At 43.1% G+C, this 14,077-nt stretch overlaps 1 protein-coding gene across 3 annotated transcripts in view; it reads right to left on the bottom strand.

The window, feature by feature from the left end:
• Positions 1–4,021, bottom strand: part of LOC110217241 (CMRF35-like molecule 7) — a 46,108-nt gene extending 42,087 nt beyond the window's left edge. For 2 of the 3 annotated variants that reach the window (XR_013487028.1, XM_020999507.2), the window contains exon 1: positions 3,862–4,011. The gene's annotated coding sequence lies outside the window, so the exon portion shown is untranslated. Of the gene's footprint in view, positions 1–3,861 lie in introns of all 3 variants that reach the window. The other variant, XM_020999505.2, reaches the window with a different exon arrangement.
• Between the last annotated feature and the right edge of the window lie 10,056 nt (positions 4,022–14,077).

Genomic DNA, 14,077 nt, shown 5'->3' with positions numbered 1-14,077 from the left:
GTCCTTGCACATTCAGAAACCTTTTACTACTGTCCAGTTTTTTTCACAACCCCCACATTCAGTTATGGGACCCCACATGGAGTCATGACCATAGTTTTAAGAAGCACTGATCTAGCTTATATTGAGGTCAGGCTCTGTTACAGACAAAGATGAGGTATCTCCCTCTCTCTCTTTATATTTCTTAGTCTTGTAAGCCAAATTTGTTCCAATTTTTGCAGGAGACTGCCTAGTGGTAAGTCCTGTGGGATGGAAGGGGACTGAAGCCATAAGCCTGAGGGACCCTCTCTATAGCCACTCTCCTTGTTTCACAGCATCCCATGAGGAGGGAGACACTCTTGAGTTCAGGGAACTCAGCACAAAGTTCCCAAACAGAGCATCCTTCCTTAGAGGGGATTTGCCAGGCACAGAGGCCCACAGGTGCTAGGACCCAAGCAGTCCCATCAAGTTTTCCTAGGAACTTGAGTGACCTGGGCCTAAAGGAGTTGAAAGGTTTACTTTGAATTGGAGAGGGTCAGAATCAGAGACTTTGCCCCAGGTTGAGTGCAAAAGAATTCACAGACTCAGATCATCTCCAACCCAAGCATAGGCATTTATTGAGGATTATGCTCTCCAGTGGGCTAGGCTACTTAGAGGAACCAGCAGCTTAACAAAACAAAACATTTTGGGTTTTTTTGGTGAGGCAATAGGAGTTAAGTGACTTGCCCAGGGTCACACAGCTAGTAAGTGTCAAATGTCTGAGGCCAGATTTGAACTCAAGTCCTCCTGACTCAAAGGTCTAAGCTCTATCCACGGTGCTAACTAGCTGCCCCAACAAAATGGGGATTATTATAGAACAGAAAGTACCACCAAATATCCTGGCTCTAGTTCAACCCACAGTCTCCTGGTAACAAAAACATTCAAAAAGGCAACAGAGAACTATATGTGCAGTCACCTTTAAAGCATACAGAAAAGCCAACTGCGGGGCATGAATGTATGATAATGATATTATAATAAGCCTGTCTACATCATAGGTTCACCTACTATTACTGTGCAGGTGCCTAATTAGGGAAAGTCCCTTCTGTGATTTAGTGGCTAACATCATGAGTAGGTAATGCATTCACTGATTAAAACCTATTTATCTTGGGCAACAGAGGTTCTTCCTTGTCTAGCAACTGTTGCTGACACTAGTGTTGCTAACAACACAGTTGTTGCTAACATTGTTATCCCCATCAACTAACAATACAATTGTTGCTAACATTTGCTACCCCCATCACTGAGGATACAAAGAAAGACAAATACTGTCCCTGCACTCAAGGAGGTCATAGTCTAAAGGATGAGACCTTATGCAAACACCCATGTTACATACAGGAGAAATAAAAATAGTCAACAAAGTGAAGAAACTAGAATTAAGGGAGAATGGAAAAGGCTTCATGTAGAAGGTGGTATGTTAAGTGAAACCTGAAGGGAAGCCAGGAGATGAAGAGAGATGAAGAGAAGCTGTGATGAAGAGAGATACTGTTCAAAGCATGAGGGAGAGCCAGTGAACATGCACCATCAGGAGGTTGAATGCTTTGTGTTAAGGAACATGCCATTGTCACTGGAGCCCAGAGGACATGGTAGGGACTGGGAAGAGGGGTATAATGAGTAAGAAGACTGGAAATGTAGAGTAAGGGAGGTTGGTTGGCTCAAAGGTTGACCTTTGAATGCCAAATGAAGGATTATGTTTTGGATTTTGGAGGTGAGAGGGAGCCCCTGGAATTTATTGACCAAGGAAGGACATGGTCAGATCTGTGCTTTAGGAAATTCAGATTGACAGCTGAGTATAAGATGGACCAAAAGCAGGGAGACTATTCAGCAACATGAATTATTGCAGTGGTCAAGGAAAGAGTTTATGGGGGCATGCAATAGGAGGATAGCAGTTTCAAAGGAGAGAAAAGCATATATTTGAGAGATTTTATGAAGGTAAAATCAACAGGCATTGACAACAAATTTTATGGTGGGGAGGTGAGGATGGGACAGTGAGGAGTTAAATATAACACCTACTTTGCAAGCCTGAACTACTGGGAGGATTGTGGTGCTCTCATTAGTAATAGTGAAATTTTTTAAAGTGGGAGTTAATAAGTTTATTTTCATGACATGCTGAGTTTAAGCTATCTGTGGGGTATCCCATTCAAGATGTCCAATGGTAGTTGGAGATGTGAGACTGAAGGTCAGTAAAAAGGTTGGGGCTAGATAAGTAGATTTGAGAATCAGCAGCATAGAGATGATAATTCAGTTTATAGGAAGAGACTGAGATCACCAAGTGAAATAATGTAGAGGCAGAAAAGAAGACGGTAGAGGGCAGAGCCCTGTGAAGACCCACTTTTAATTGGTGTGACCTGGATAAAGATAAAGCAAAGAAGACTGGAAAGAACCCATCTGATACTTAGGAGGAGCCCTGGGACACAGTAGCATCAGAAAAATTTAGAGAGAAGGGAGTTTCAAGGAGAAGAGCATTCCAGATAGTGTCAGAGGCTGCAGAGAGGTCAGGAAGGATAAGGAAGGAGAAATGACCATTAGACCCCTTCTTCAGCCATTAGTGCCCCTAGCAGACCCAGCTAGGAGTTGCCTTTGGTGAGTCAAGCCTGCAGCTGGAGGAGGTGGCAGGAGGGGTTGCTCCCCCTTTCTGGGAAGGGAGAAGATTGTTGGGGTGTAGAGGCCCCACCTCAAATCCCCCCAGTCAACCCCACAACTTCCAGTAGTATGTCAGGGAGGAGCTCTTAGAGAATAGCAGCATTTGAAAGACTTTCATAGCTGAGTTGTTTTGCTGAGAACAAATTTTACTGAGAGGATGAGAAAGAAAAGAACTTGGAGAAGGGGGTAGTACTGAGGTGTTCCTAGCTGGCTTCAGCCTGAGGGAAGTCCCCAAGTCATCACCTTCTCCTTCTCCTCTTCTTCATCATCCTCATCATCCTCTTTGTTGGCTGAAGCATCACAGGAGGGCCAAGGGAGGAGTCCTTGGTCAGAAACTGTGATCCCTGTCCCTGTGTCTAGCCCCAACCCCCCAACCCACTTTAACTGTAGTTTGGGAGGGGAAGCCAACAGAGGCAATCCTGGCTGAAAGATAGAAGGATTGGGAATGTTCCAGGAGGAGTTGGCCTCTAGGGCCGATTTCTTTGGAAAGTCTTTTTCATCTTCAGGTAATCTGTGACACTTAAGACACTTATCAAAAAGGTAAAAGTTAACAGGTGACTATTAAACGAGGAAGCAAGGGGAAATCATGAAATTCTTTTGAAGAGTTAATACCTCTATTTGGGAAGGAAAAGGGAGTTGGAGTCAGAATACAACACTAAGATTGATTGGGATTTTGAATGACTCTGGGAAAAGAAAATCGGGTCCTAAGGTAGGAAATAACTAGAATTACTGGTGGGGGGAGAGGAAAGTGAAGAAAAATCGAGTGGATAAAATGCAAAGCGACATAGCAGCCTGACGCCTCCCAGTTCCTACATCCACCCCTTCCCTTCCACACTCTTTTCTTTATCCCCTCTAAACCTCCAGGGCTGCATCTTCAAGATCCACGCCTTTCCAAAGTTTCCTAGCAGCCGTCACCACCCCCCATCCTCAGTTCCTGTTTCCAAAGGCTAAACATGCTTCAGTCTCTGGTGATCGCTTTCTAGACACTAGGAGTCCCTAAAAGTTGGCTGTCTTGGGTGGGGGTCAGGAGAAAGAGGTGGGAGGAGGGGCGGGGAGGAGGTTAAGCTTGTCCAGATCTACCAGACGGGAGGAGAACGAGAGGAACGAGAAGGAGAGATTCATTCTGGCTGCGGGGATGGGAACCGAGGCGGGAATCTTGTCCTCGATTTGGGGGGGAGGCTCGCTCTCCACTTCAATCTCACATCTTACCCTGGAAGGAGGCAGAAGTTCCTCTCCAGTCTGGGAGTGGTTAGTGCTGAACATTCTGAGGGGGGAAGGGTCTCCAGTCAGGTCCCCCCAAGAGGAGCAGGAAGGCGAGCTGGAAGAGTAACGGGGAGGGAGAGGGAGGTGATCACAAACAGCTCATGCTCCCGCTCACCCCGGCCGCAGCTCCTTCTCCCTTTCGCCGCCTACTGGACTCGGCGCTTCCCTTCCTCTGCTCTGGCTCACGTTCTTCCAGTTTTGCAACCATCACCGCCTCGTTCGCTTCCACCACCGATACCTTTTTTCCTTTCCTTCTTTTCCTTCCCCCCTTCCCCTGTCTCTCCTTCTCATTCTGTCCTCTTTCTTTCCCTCCCCTTCCTTCCCGCTAGCCCCAGGTCAGGAAGGATTAAAGCAGCAGGAGGTGAAATTTGCCTTGTTCCGAAAGTTGTTCCACTAGCCCTCAGCAGCCTCTGAGGATGTGCCCAGAAGGGGATGGAGCAGGAACGATCACAGTCAGAGGATATTCTCACTTTTCTCACTGGAGCCAGGGGTCAGGCAGCGGCAGTAGGAGGTAGAAGTCTGGAAGGCAGGGGGAAGTCGCGTGTTTGGAGCAGAGGCCCCTTCTCTTTTACGTTCAGGGACCGGCAAGGCAGGAGGTAGAAGGTGCTCAGTCAGCGAAGATGCATTTGTTAAGGCACCGTGCTAAGTGCTAAGGATACAAAGAAAGGCAAAAACAGCTCTTGCTGACAGTCTAATGGAGAGCTAACATGCAAACAATTACGTGCAAACATTCTATATAAAGCCTGAATTGGGAAAAATGAACAGAGGGCAGGAACTTGAATTAAAGGTTAATGAAAAAAGCTTCCTGTAGGAGCTGGGATTTTAGGTGAGGGAAGCCAGGAGGCAGAGGTGAGGAAGGAGAGTATTGCAGGAATGGAGCTAACTCAGGCAGGGAAAATGCCCCAAATCCAGAGATGGAGTATGAGGACAGGCCAGAGGATTCCGAATATGTAGGTCGAGGGAGAGTGGGGATCCGTGTCTGGAGGGGGCGGGCAGAGAGGGTTGTAATGTGTAAGAATAATGGAAAGGTGAGAAGAGAGGGCATTGAATGCCAAAGTATTGTGTATTTGCTCCTGGAGGTGATGGGGCGCTACCAGAGTATATTGATTAGGGGTTGGGCACGGTGGGACCTATACTTTAGGAAGATCACAATCAGCTGAGAAAATGACAAAGCAAAGAGAGACCTGAGGCAACCAGCAGACTCTTTCAGTAGAACAGGAATGAGGAGATGAGTGCCTGCAGCAGGGTGGTGGCAGTGTCAGAGGAGAGGAAGGGGTGTGAGAGAGATACTATGAGCGTAAAATCGACAAGCCATGACAGAAGATTGGGTACAGGAACATGGGGGGGGTGAGTGAGTGAGAGTGAGGAGTCCAGGTAACACCAAGATTGCCAGCCTGGGGGACTGAGAGGATGGTTGTGGGAGCCTGAGTGTATTAGCTTGGTACCAGAACTCTTTCTTTTTGGGTGCTGTTGCTTTTTTTTTGCAGTTGCTGTTGTTTTGACTTGGCCTGGATTTGTATTATTATGTTCCAGGGAGTTTGTAATTTGAGGTTTCTTTTAGGAAGTGATTGATAGATTCTTTCTGTTTTCATTTTGAACTCTAGTTTAAGAGATATGGACAATATTTTTCAACATTTCTAGGCATGTTAGGGTGACATAGCTGTCAGGTATTCCAATATTTATTAAATTATACCATCTTAATCTGATCTAGATCCATTTTTAATATTGAATATTTTAAATTTTCTTCTTTTTTCCATCTTTTGCCTTGGTTTTAGTATTCCTTATTGTCCAATGGTGTCATTATCTTCTACTTGGTCCTTTCTAATTTTCAGGGAATTTATTGCTTGGGAAAGTTTTTTACTTCTTGCCAGCTGTTGATTCCTTTTCTAATTTTTTTCTGGCATAGCTTTCATTTCTTTTCCAATTATTTTCCTCAAGTACTCTCATTACATTTCTAGAAACAGGTTTTAACTCTTGGATCATCTCTTCCAGGAATTCTAATTGAGCTTGTGCCCAACCTGTGTTTTTTTTTTAATGAGGCATTGTTTATAGATGTTTTGGGATCATTCTTGTCTTCTCCAATTGTGTTTTGAGCTTCCCTGATAACAAAATAACCCTTTATATTTGGGTTCATTTTTCATTACTCATTCTTTTAACTGATTTCTCGCCTTCAGTCTTGTTGTTAGGGCTGAACTCAGCAGCACTTCTGGAAAGTCTGGACTGATCCTATTACTTACTGCTTTAGTGAGTATTGAGTGCTCTGTGATTCCAGGATCTCAGGAACAGGTTGAGGACCTTTAAGGCTGCAGGGCTGACACATAGTCTGATCCAGGGCAAGTGCACTTGCTGCCTCCCTGATCTAAGTTCCTGACCTGAGTTTCAGCCTGAGCAACAGTGGAATGCTGCTGGACTCTGCCACAATCAGCCACCTGGAAGGCTTTGTTGGTTCATAGGGACAGAACTGTGGGCTGCCTTTTGGTCTGGTATCCATGCCCTGCCTATTCCTCTTCAGGCTGGGCTAGATGGTAGAAGTGAGACCTGCTCTATTCCTGGAGTCTGAGTCACAATACTGATCCTTCTGAACTTCTTCTTTCTAAGTGGGCCAGGACACCATCTTGGGCCTCCCTACGTTGGGACACCAACCTCATGGGCAGGACCATTTCTCAATCTGCCCTGGATCTATGACCCAGAACTGGGCAAACTGGCAACAAAGCTATCAGTTGGCACTTGTATTCACTACAGTGCCCTGGTCCTGGTCTCACATGCTTGGTGTGGATATAAGACATCTTCTTGACCTGGCTCATCCTCCTCCTGGACATTGGAGTGTTCTGGTCCAATCCCATCCCTAGTATCCATAGGCCTCTCTGTCTGTCTCTATGTGCTAACCTGAACTGGACAAATGACTCAATGGAACTTGTTCTGAATTTCCCCATCAGGATTCAGTATGCTTCTTTTTCTAGATCTTTTTGGAGGAGTTTTGTGGAGGGAAGCTTGTCTGTCTGGCTTCCTGCTGGTCTGCCATCTTGGCTGTGCCTCCATAAGCCCTGAGACTGACCTCAAGCTCCTGCCTGGGTCAGTAGAAGGACAGACCTACAAGTAGAGCTTCTCTTTTTGCACTGATTTTCTGTTCTCACACCCATGAATCCTGTGTTTAGAACCCCAAAGAGTGTGGGGTTTTGGGAAGACAATGAGGGGGCAAAGATGCTAACAGTGGGGCTGGGATTCAATCAGGGCTCAGACAAATGGAAATGGAGTTGTTTGGCCTGAGAGGGAGCACTTCAGATGGACAGCAGCTGCTAGCTGTGGAGGGAGGGGTATATACTTAGGAAAGACACCTATGGCAGAAGTAGATTGTGATTCCTGGATTTTCTCACTATCTCTTCCATTAACCTCTCCTCAGGGACAGGAGAAGCCAGCGGAAAATGACAGATTGCCCCTTCTCTTCTTTCTGCTTACACTAGATCCTCCCCATCCAGACTTATCAGTCCTTTTTCCAGCTGCAGGGAAGGGATTTGACTAAGAAAAGTTAAGAGCAAGGGGAGAGTTGAAGGCTGAAGAGACAGTCCTGTGATCTAACCAGAGATTATTCCCCCTTTGGTCAGTTGGGGTCCAGAGAGCAATTGCCAGACATATCAACTAGGTCCTAGGGTCATAGACTCTAGCTCCAGAGGTGAGAGAAAGCTCAGAGTCCATCTAATCCAGAAGTTTTCAAAGTATGGTTGAAGAACCCTTCAGACTCCCTGAGATCCTTTCAGAATATCTGCTAGGTTGAAACTATTTTCATCCTTGGGTGAGGCCAGATTTTCTCCATACATTGCAACAAAAACTACACGCTGAATGCAGAATCAGAAACTTCTAGCTGCCTCCTATTAATTCTGACATTAAAGAGCTCTGCAGGAATATGTAAAATAATGATACTCTCCTGACTAATTGTGTTTTGTTTTGGAAAACACTTATTTTTAATTTTGAAAAAGTGATTAACATGTAATTATGTTATTATTGTTATTTGAAATGAATTAATATTTAAAAATTTTTACCAATTCTCATTTATAATACAGTAAATATTGATAAATAGAGCCACTGTAAACACAAGCTCTTTGGTGTACTCAATAATTTTTATTAGTATAAATGGGTCTTATGACCAAAAAGTTTGAGAACTGTTGACATAAGACTTTAACTGGGGGAATGCCCTTGAACCCATTGTATGATGTGGCAATTCAACTGCTTTTTAAGTTGTTTCTTCAGCAGGTCTTGGGACTGTGGTGAGAACTAACCTTTGGCACACACAGTCTCCTGAATTTTGGAATCTGGTAAGCACATAGACATATGCAAGTATGAGACTCAATTTAGGGATCAGTCAGACACTTCATTGCCCTTAATGATGATAAAAACTCAGGCTGGGATAAGATATTAAGATATTCAGTGTGATTAAACCAAATTGGAATCCAATACCTCTTAGCCCTGGTCATGTTCATCTCTATGGGATGAGAGCCCAGGCAGCTGAACAGTGAAAGACACTGGAAGGCACCATGAATGCCTCTTCTGGCTTAACTCTACAATGATATCACTGATTCAACACAGCCTGCTTTCCTGTAGATTGTATTTCCATAATCCAAACTAATCGATTGTGCCTAGGGTTATTTGTTCAGTGTCTCAGATCTGCCTACTGCCTGAAAGGGCAGCAATATATGGTGAGATTACCTCTCAGAGAGGTAGAACTTTGATACATCCCCCGTTCTGCTATAGCCATGGTGTTTGGGATGATGGGCAAGTGAGAAAAGGACTCTCCCAGAGATTGCATCATCCCCAAGTGTCTATTCTGTCTATTTTGTCACATGTTTCCCCAGAAGTTGCCAGGAGAGCTCAGCCCATGCTTCATGGGCTAGTCTGTGTAGTCCTATCCTTACTCCTGCTTTGTAAGGGATACTCCAATCCAAACTCCTACACTAGTCTTCTTGATCCACTGATCTCCTGAGTGACCAATCCTTCCCTATCCTATTTTTTATTTTTTATCTCCTTTACCCTTTAGTGGGATAGTCTCTTCTTTATTATCCCTGATGTTAACCCCCAAATGTCTTAAAAAATCTGTATAATATAGACACTCCTTCTTTGGGAGAAAGTGGGGGGAAAACCTTGATGAAATACAGGAAAGATGGGGAATTTTCTCAGAAGGGATTCAATGGACCATGTCTTGTGAGTGCCCTTGTACTGGCAAGACCAGTGCTCAAGAATTGCTTTGTTTTTCATGAGGATACCAGTGTGGGTAACCTGACGGAGCATTCCTTCTTATGGTAGCAATGGATTGTAGAAATGAATGAATCCATAAATATGAGTGTGTGTGTGTGTGTGTGTGTGTGTGTGTGTGTGTGTGTGTGCCCACTTTGGTGCTTGGGCCTTTGGATTCTAGGAGTACTGGAGATTTCCAAGTTAACAGATTCTGCTTAGTCCACAGATGTATGAGATCTACAATTATGCGTTATCCTAAGTCTTCCCTGCCTTTTATATCAAAAGACATTTTTCACAGCATTATCCAATTCAGGGAATAATAACTTGACCAAACAGGAGATAATGAAATCATGCTGAGATTCCTAAATTCTCAAATCCCCTCTCCCAGTTATTTGAGGGACACCCATTCCCTGGTCAGATCTCTCTCTCTCTCTCTCTCTCTCTCTCTCTCTCTCTCTCTCTCTCTCTCTCTCTGTTTTTTCACTTTTGGTTTATTTATTTTTAGTTTTCAACATTCACTTGCACAAGACTTTGATTCCAGATTTTCTCCCCATCTTGCCCCTCCCCACCCCAAGATGGCATGCATTCTGAATACCCCTTCCCCTAATCTTCCCTCCCTTCTATCTCTCCCCACCTTCTCTTATCCCCTTCCCCTTCTATTTTCCTATAGGGCAGGATAGATTTCTATACTCCATTTCCTGTATTTCTTATTTCCCAATTGCATATGAAAAATTTTTTTTTCAATGTTTTTTTTAAAACTTTGGGTTCCAAATTTTCTCCTTTCCTCCCTCCCCATCACCCTTATTAAAAAGGCAAGCAACTCAATACAGATTATACTTCTGTAGTTATGCAAAACACTTCTGTAGTAGTCATGTTGTGAAAAATTAACTATATTTCCCTTAATCCTATCCCACTCCCCCCATTTATTCTATTCTCTCTTTTCACCCTGTCCTTCCTCTGAAGTGTTTGCTTCTGATTACCCCCTCCCCATATGTGCCCTCCCCTCTATCATCCCCCTGCTCTCTTTTCCCCTTCTTCCTTTTTCCTATAGAGTAAGATAGTTTTCCATACCCAAATGAGTATGTATGTTATTCCCTCCTTAAGCCAAATCCTATGAGAATAAGATTCACTCATTCCTTCTTACCTTCTCCCACTTTCACTCCACTGTAAAAGCCTTTTCTTCTCTGTTTTATGTGAGATAATTTATCCCATTCTACCTCTCCCTTTCCCCTTCTCCCAGTATAATCCTCTTTCACCCCTTAATTTTATTCTCCAGATATTAAAACTTCATCTTCAACTCACCCTGCACCCTCTATCTATCTCTATATATACATATACATAATTTTTTTCCCTCCAACTACCCTAATACTGACAAAGGTCTTATAAGTTACAAATATCATCTTTACATGCAGGAATGTAAACAGTTCAACCTTAATAAGTCTCTAATAATTTCTCTTTCCTGTTTATCTCTTTATGTTCCACTTGAGTCTTGTATTTGAAAGTTCAAATTTTCCATTCAGCTCTGGTGTTTTCATCAAGAATGCTTGAAAGTCCTCTATTTCACTGAATGACCATTTTCCCCCTAAAGGATTATACTCAGTTTTGCTGTGTAGGTGATTCTTGGTTGTAATCCTATCTCCTTTGCCCTCTGGAATATTATATTCCATGCCCTGCAGTTCCTTAATGTAGAAGTTGCTAAATCTTGTGCTATTCTGATTGTGTTTCCAAAATACTTGAATGGTTTCTTTCTGGATGCTTGTAATATTTTCTCCTTGATCTGGAAACTCTGGAGTTTGGCTATAATATTGCTAGGAGTTTTCCTTTGGGGATTCGTTTCAGGAAGTGATTGGTGGATTCTTTCAATTTCTACTTTGCCCTCTGGTTCTGAAATGTCAGGGCAGTTTTCCTTGATAATTTCTTGAAAGATGATGTCTAGGCTCTTTTTTGATCATGGCTTTCAGATAGTCCAATAATTTTTAAATTCTCTCTCCTGGATCTTTTTTCCAGGTCTGTTATTTTCCCAATGGGATATTTCACATTGTTTTCTTTTTTTCATTCATTTGGATTTGTTTTACAGTGTCTTGATTTCTCATAAAGTCACTAGCTTCCAATTGCTCTATTCTAATTTTAAAGGAAGTGTTTTCTTCATTAATCTTTTGGACTGCCTTTTCCATTTGGCCAATTTTGCTTTTTAAAGTATTCTTCTCCTCATTGGCTTTTTAGACCTCTTTTGCCATTTGGGTTAGGCTATTTTTTAAGGTGTTATTTTCTTCAGTATTTTTTTGGGTCTCCTTTAGCAAGCTGTTGACTTGTTTTTCATGATTTTCTTGCATCACTCCCATTTCTCTTCCCAGTTTTTCCTCTGCTTCTCTTACTTGTTTCTCAAAATCCTTTTTGAGTTCTTCCATGGCTTGGGACTGATTCATATTTTTCTTGGAGGCTTTGGATGTAGAAGCTTTGACTTTGCTGTCTTCTTCTGGTTGTATATTTTGATTTTCTTTGTTACCAATGAAAGATTCTGTGGTCTGACTTTTTTTGCGAGGTTTGGTCATGATCCCAGCCGATTACATGAGTTTTAAATTCTTTTTTAAGGTAGGGGTCTGCTTCCAGTGTGGAGAATGTACTGTCCCAAGCTTCAGGGGTTTTGTGCAGCTGTTTTCAGAGATACTTCTAGGGGCCTTCTTTCCTCAAGCCTGACACTTTTTGTTTTCAATTCTCACCCAAATCCACCCAGGGCTGAGGTTGAGGTTGAGACGCCAGCTCCAGAGGCAGAATCAATGACAGAGAAGAAGAAAAAAAAAGCGAAAAAGCCTCCATTTCCATTTTCTCATTACCCCCCATCCTTCCTCTGCTTTGGGGATACAAGCTCGGTGTGTCTACTGCAAGCTCTTCCCATGGCCTCCAGCTCACAGACTCTAGGCCAATACCCAAAACAGCCCCTTACATTCAGGATGAAATTTCCTTACATGTATTTATTACTTTTGGCTTTTCAAGGAATTCTCAACCATACTAAATTAAGGTCTGTCCCTAACAATGACACTTTTAGAAATGCCTGAGCATCTCTCCTTTGGAGCTTGGGGCTCGAGCAAATACTTTTGTCTGGGAATTGAAAAGGCCATGCTTCCTGGTGCATTTAAAATGAAGTCACATTGAGTTTCTGTACTCACCTGGGCCCCTGCATCTATCCAGCAGAACAAGCAGAGCTGTGAAGACTAGGTTTTTGGACACAATGAGCCCACATAGAACTTGGATAACTGGAGAACTAAAGAAAATGGAGGAGTGTGATGGCCTGTGGGAGAGAGGAAAACAAGAAACCTGCAAGATAGCTACAAGGAAAGAGGTGTGGTGGCGGGGTTAGTGTCTCCTTAGGTCTAGGCCTCAGCCCTACCTGTGGAGATTCCCTACACTCACTCTGTTGATTATCTCCTATGTGTGTTATCTCGTATGTAATTTATCCTGTCTTTATGCTGTTCTCATACCTATGAACCTTATATTTGGGACCCCAAAAGACTGTGGGGTTTGGGAAGAGAGTGAGGAGACAATGATACTAGAAATGGTTCTGGGATTCATTCAGGGCTCAGACAAATGGAAATGGAATTGTCTGGCCTGAGAGGGAGCACTTCAGAAAGCAGCTGCTAGATGTACTGGGATATATATTTAGGAGGCAGATCTATGGCAGAAGCAGATGCAGATTCCTGGATCTCCCATTCTGTCTTCCATTAACCTCTCCTTATGGACAGGAGGGGCCAGTGGCAAGGGAGAGACTGCCCCTTCTCTTCTTTCTGCTCACACTAGGTCCTTGCCACCTGGCCTTATGATTCCTTTTTCCAGCTCCAGGGAAGGGATTTGGCTAAGGAGGGTTAGGAATAAGGGGAGGGTTGAATGTTGAACACACAGTCCTGCAATCTAACCAGTGATTATTCCCCACATTGGCCCCCTGGGGTTCATAATGCAATTGCTATATCAGTTATAAAAGCATATCAACTAGGTCCTAGGGTCTTAGACCAGAGCTCAGGACCTGAAGGAAACCTCAGAGACCATTTAATCCAGAGGTCATCAAAGCATGGTTGAATAACCCTTTAGTGTCCCTGAGACCTTTTCAGCATATCTGCTAGGTTAAAACTATTTTTGTCATAATGTCAAGATTCTGTCTCTTTTTTTTTTAGATTTTATTAGTTTATTTTGATTTATCAACAATCACTTCCACATGCTTTTGAGTTGAAAATTTTTCCCCCTCCCTTTCTCCCACCCACCCTCCCCACCCCAAGACAGCACACAATCTGATATAAGCTTTACATTTACATTCTTATTAAACATTTTTTCACATTAGTGAAGTTGTAAGTAAAAATTAAAACCAATAGGGGGAACTGTTAGAAAGATGAAACAAAACTCAACAGAAGGTAAAAATAAGTGATAGCAATTTGACTTCCATAGTTCTTTCTTTGGATGTGGACAGTGTTTTCCATCCTGAGTCCTCTGGAGATGTCTTAGATCCTTGTAATTCTGAGAAGGGTTCAGTTTAACAATATTAGTCATCGAATAACATGGCTGTTACTGTGTACAAAGTCCTTTTGGTTCTGCTCACTTCACTCAGCATCAGACCATACAAGTCTTTCCAGGTTTTTCTGAAGTCAGCCTATCCATCATTTCTTATAGCACAATAGTATTCCATTACATTCATATACCACAACTTTCTCAGCCATTCCCCAATTGATGGGCATCCTCTCAATTTCCAATTCTTTGCCACCACAAAAAGAGCTGCTATGAATGCTTTTGTACATGTGGCTCCTTTTCCCATTTGTTTGATCTCTTTGGGATATAGCCCTAGAAGTGCTATTGCTGGATCAAAGGGTATGCCCATTTTTGTAGCCCTTTGGGCATAGTTCCAAATTGTTCTCCAAAATGGTTGGATCATTTCACAACTCCACCAACAACA

Source organism: Phascolarctos cinereus, unplaced genomic scaffold (assembly GCF_003287225.1).
Source record: "Phascolarctos cinereus isolate Bilbo 61053 unplaced genomic scaffold, phaCin_HiC Scaffold_5;HRSCAF=322, whole genome shotgun sequence".
NCBI classification, from domain to species: domain Eukaryota; kingdom Metazoa; phylum Chordata; class Mammalia; order Diprotodontia; family Phascolarctidae; genus Phascolarctos; species Phascolarctos cinereus.
This window is presented reverse-complemented; position numbering and strand designations above follow the sequence as displayed.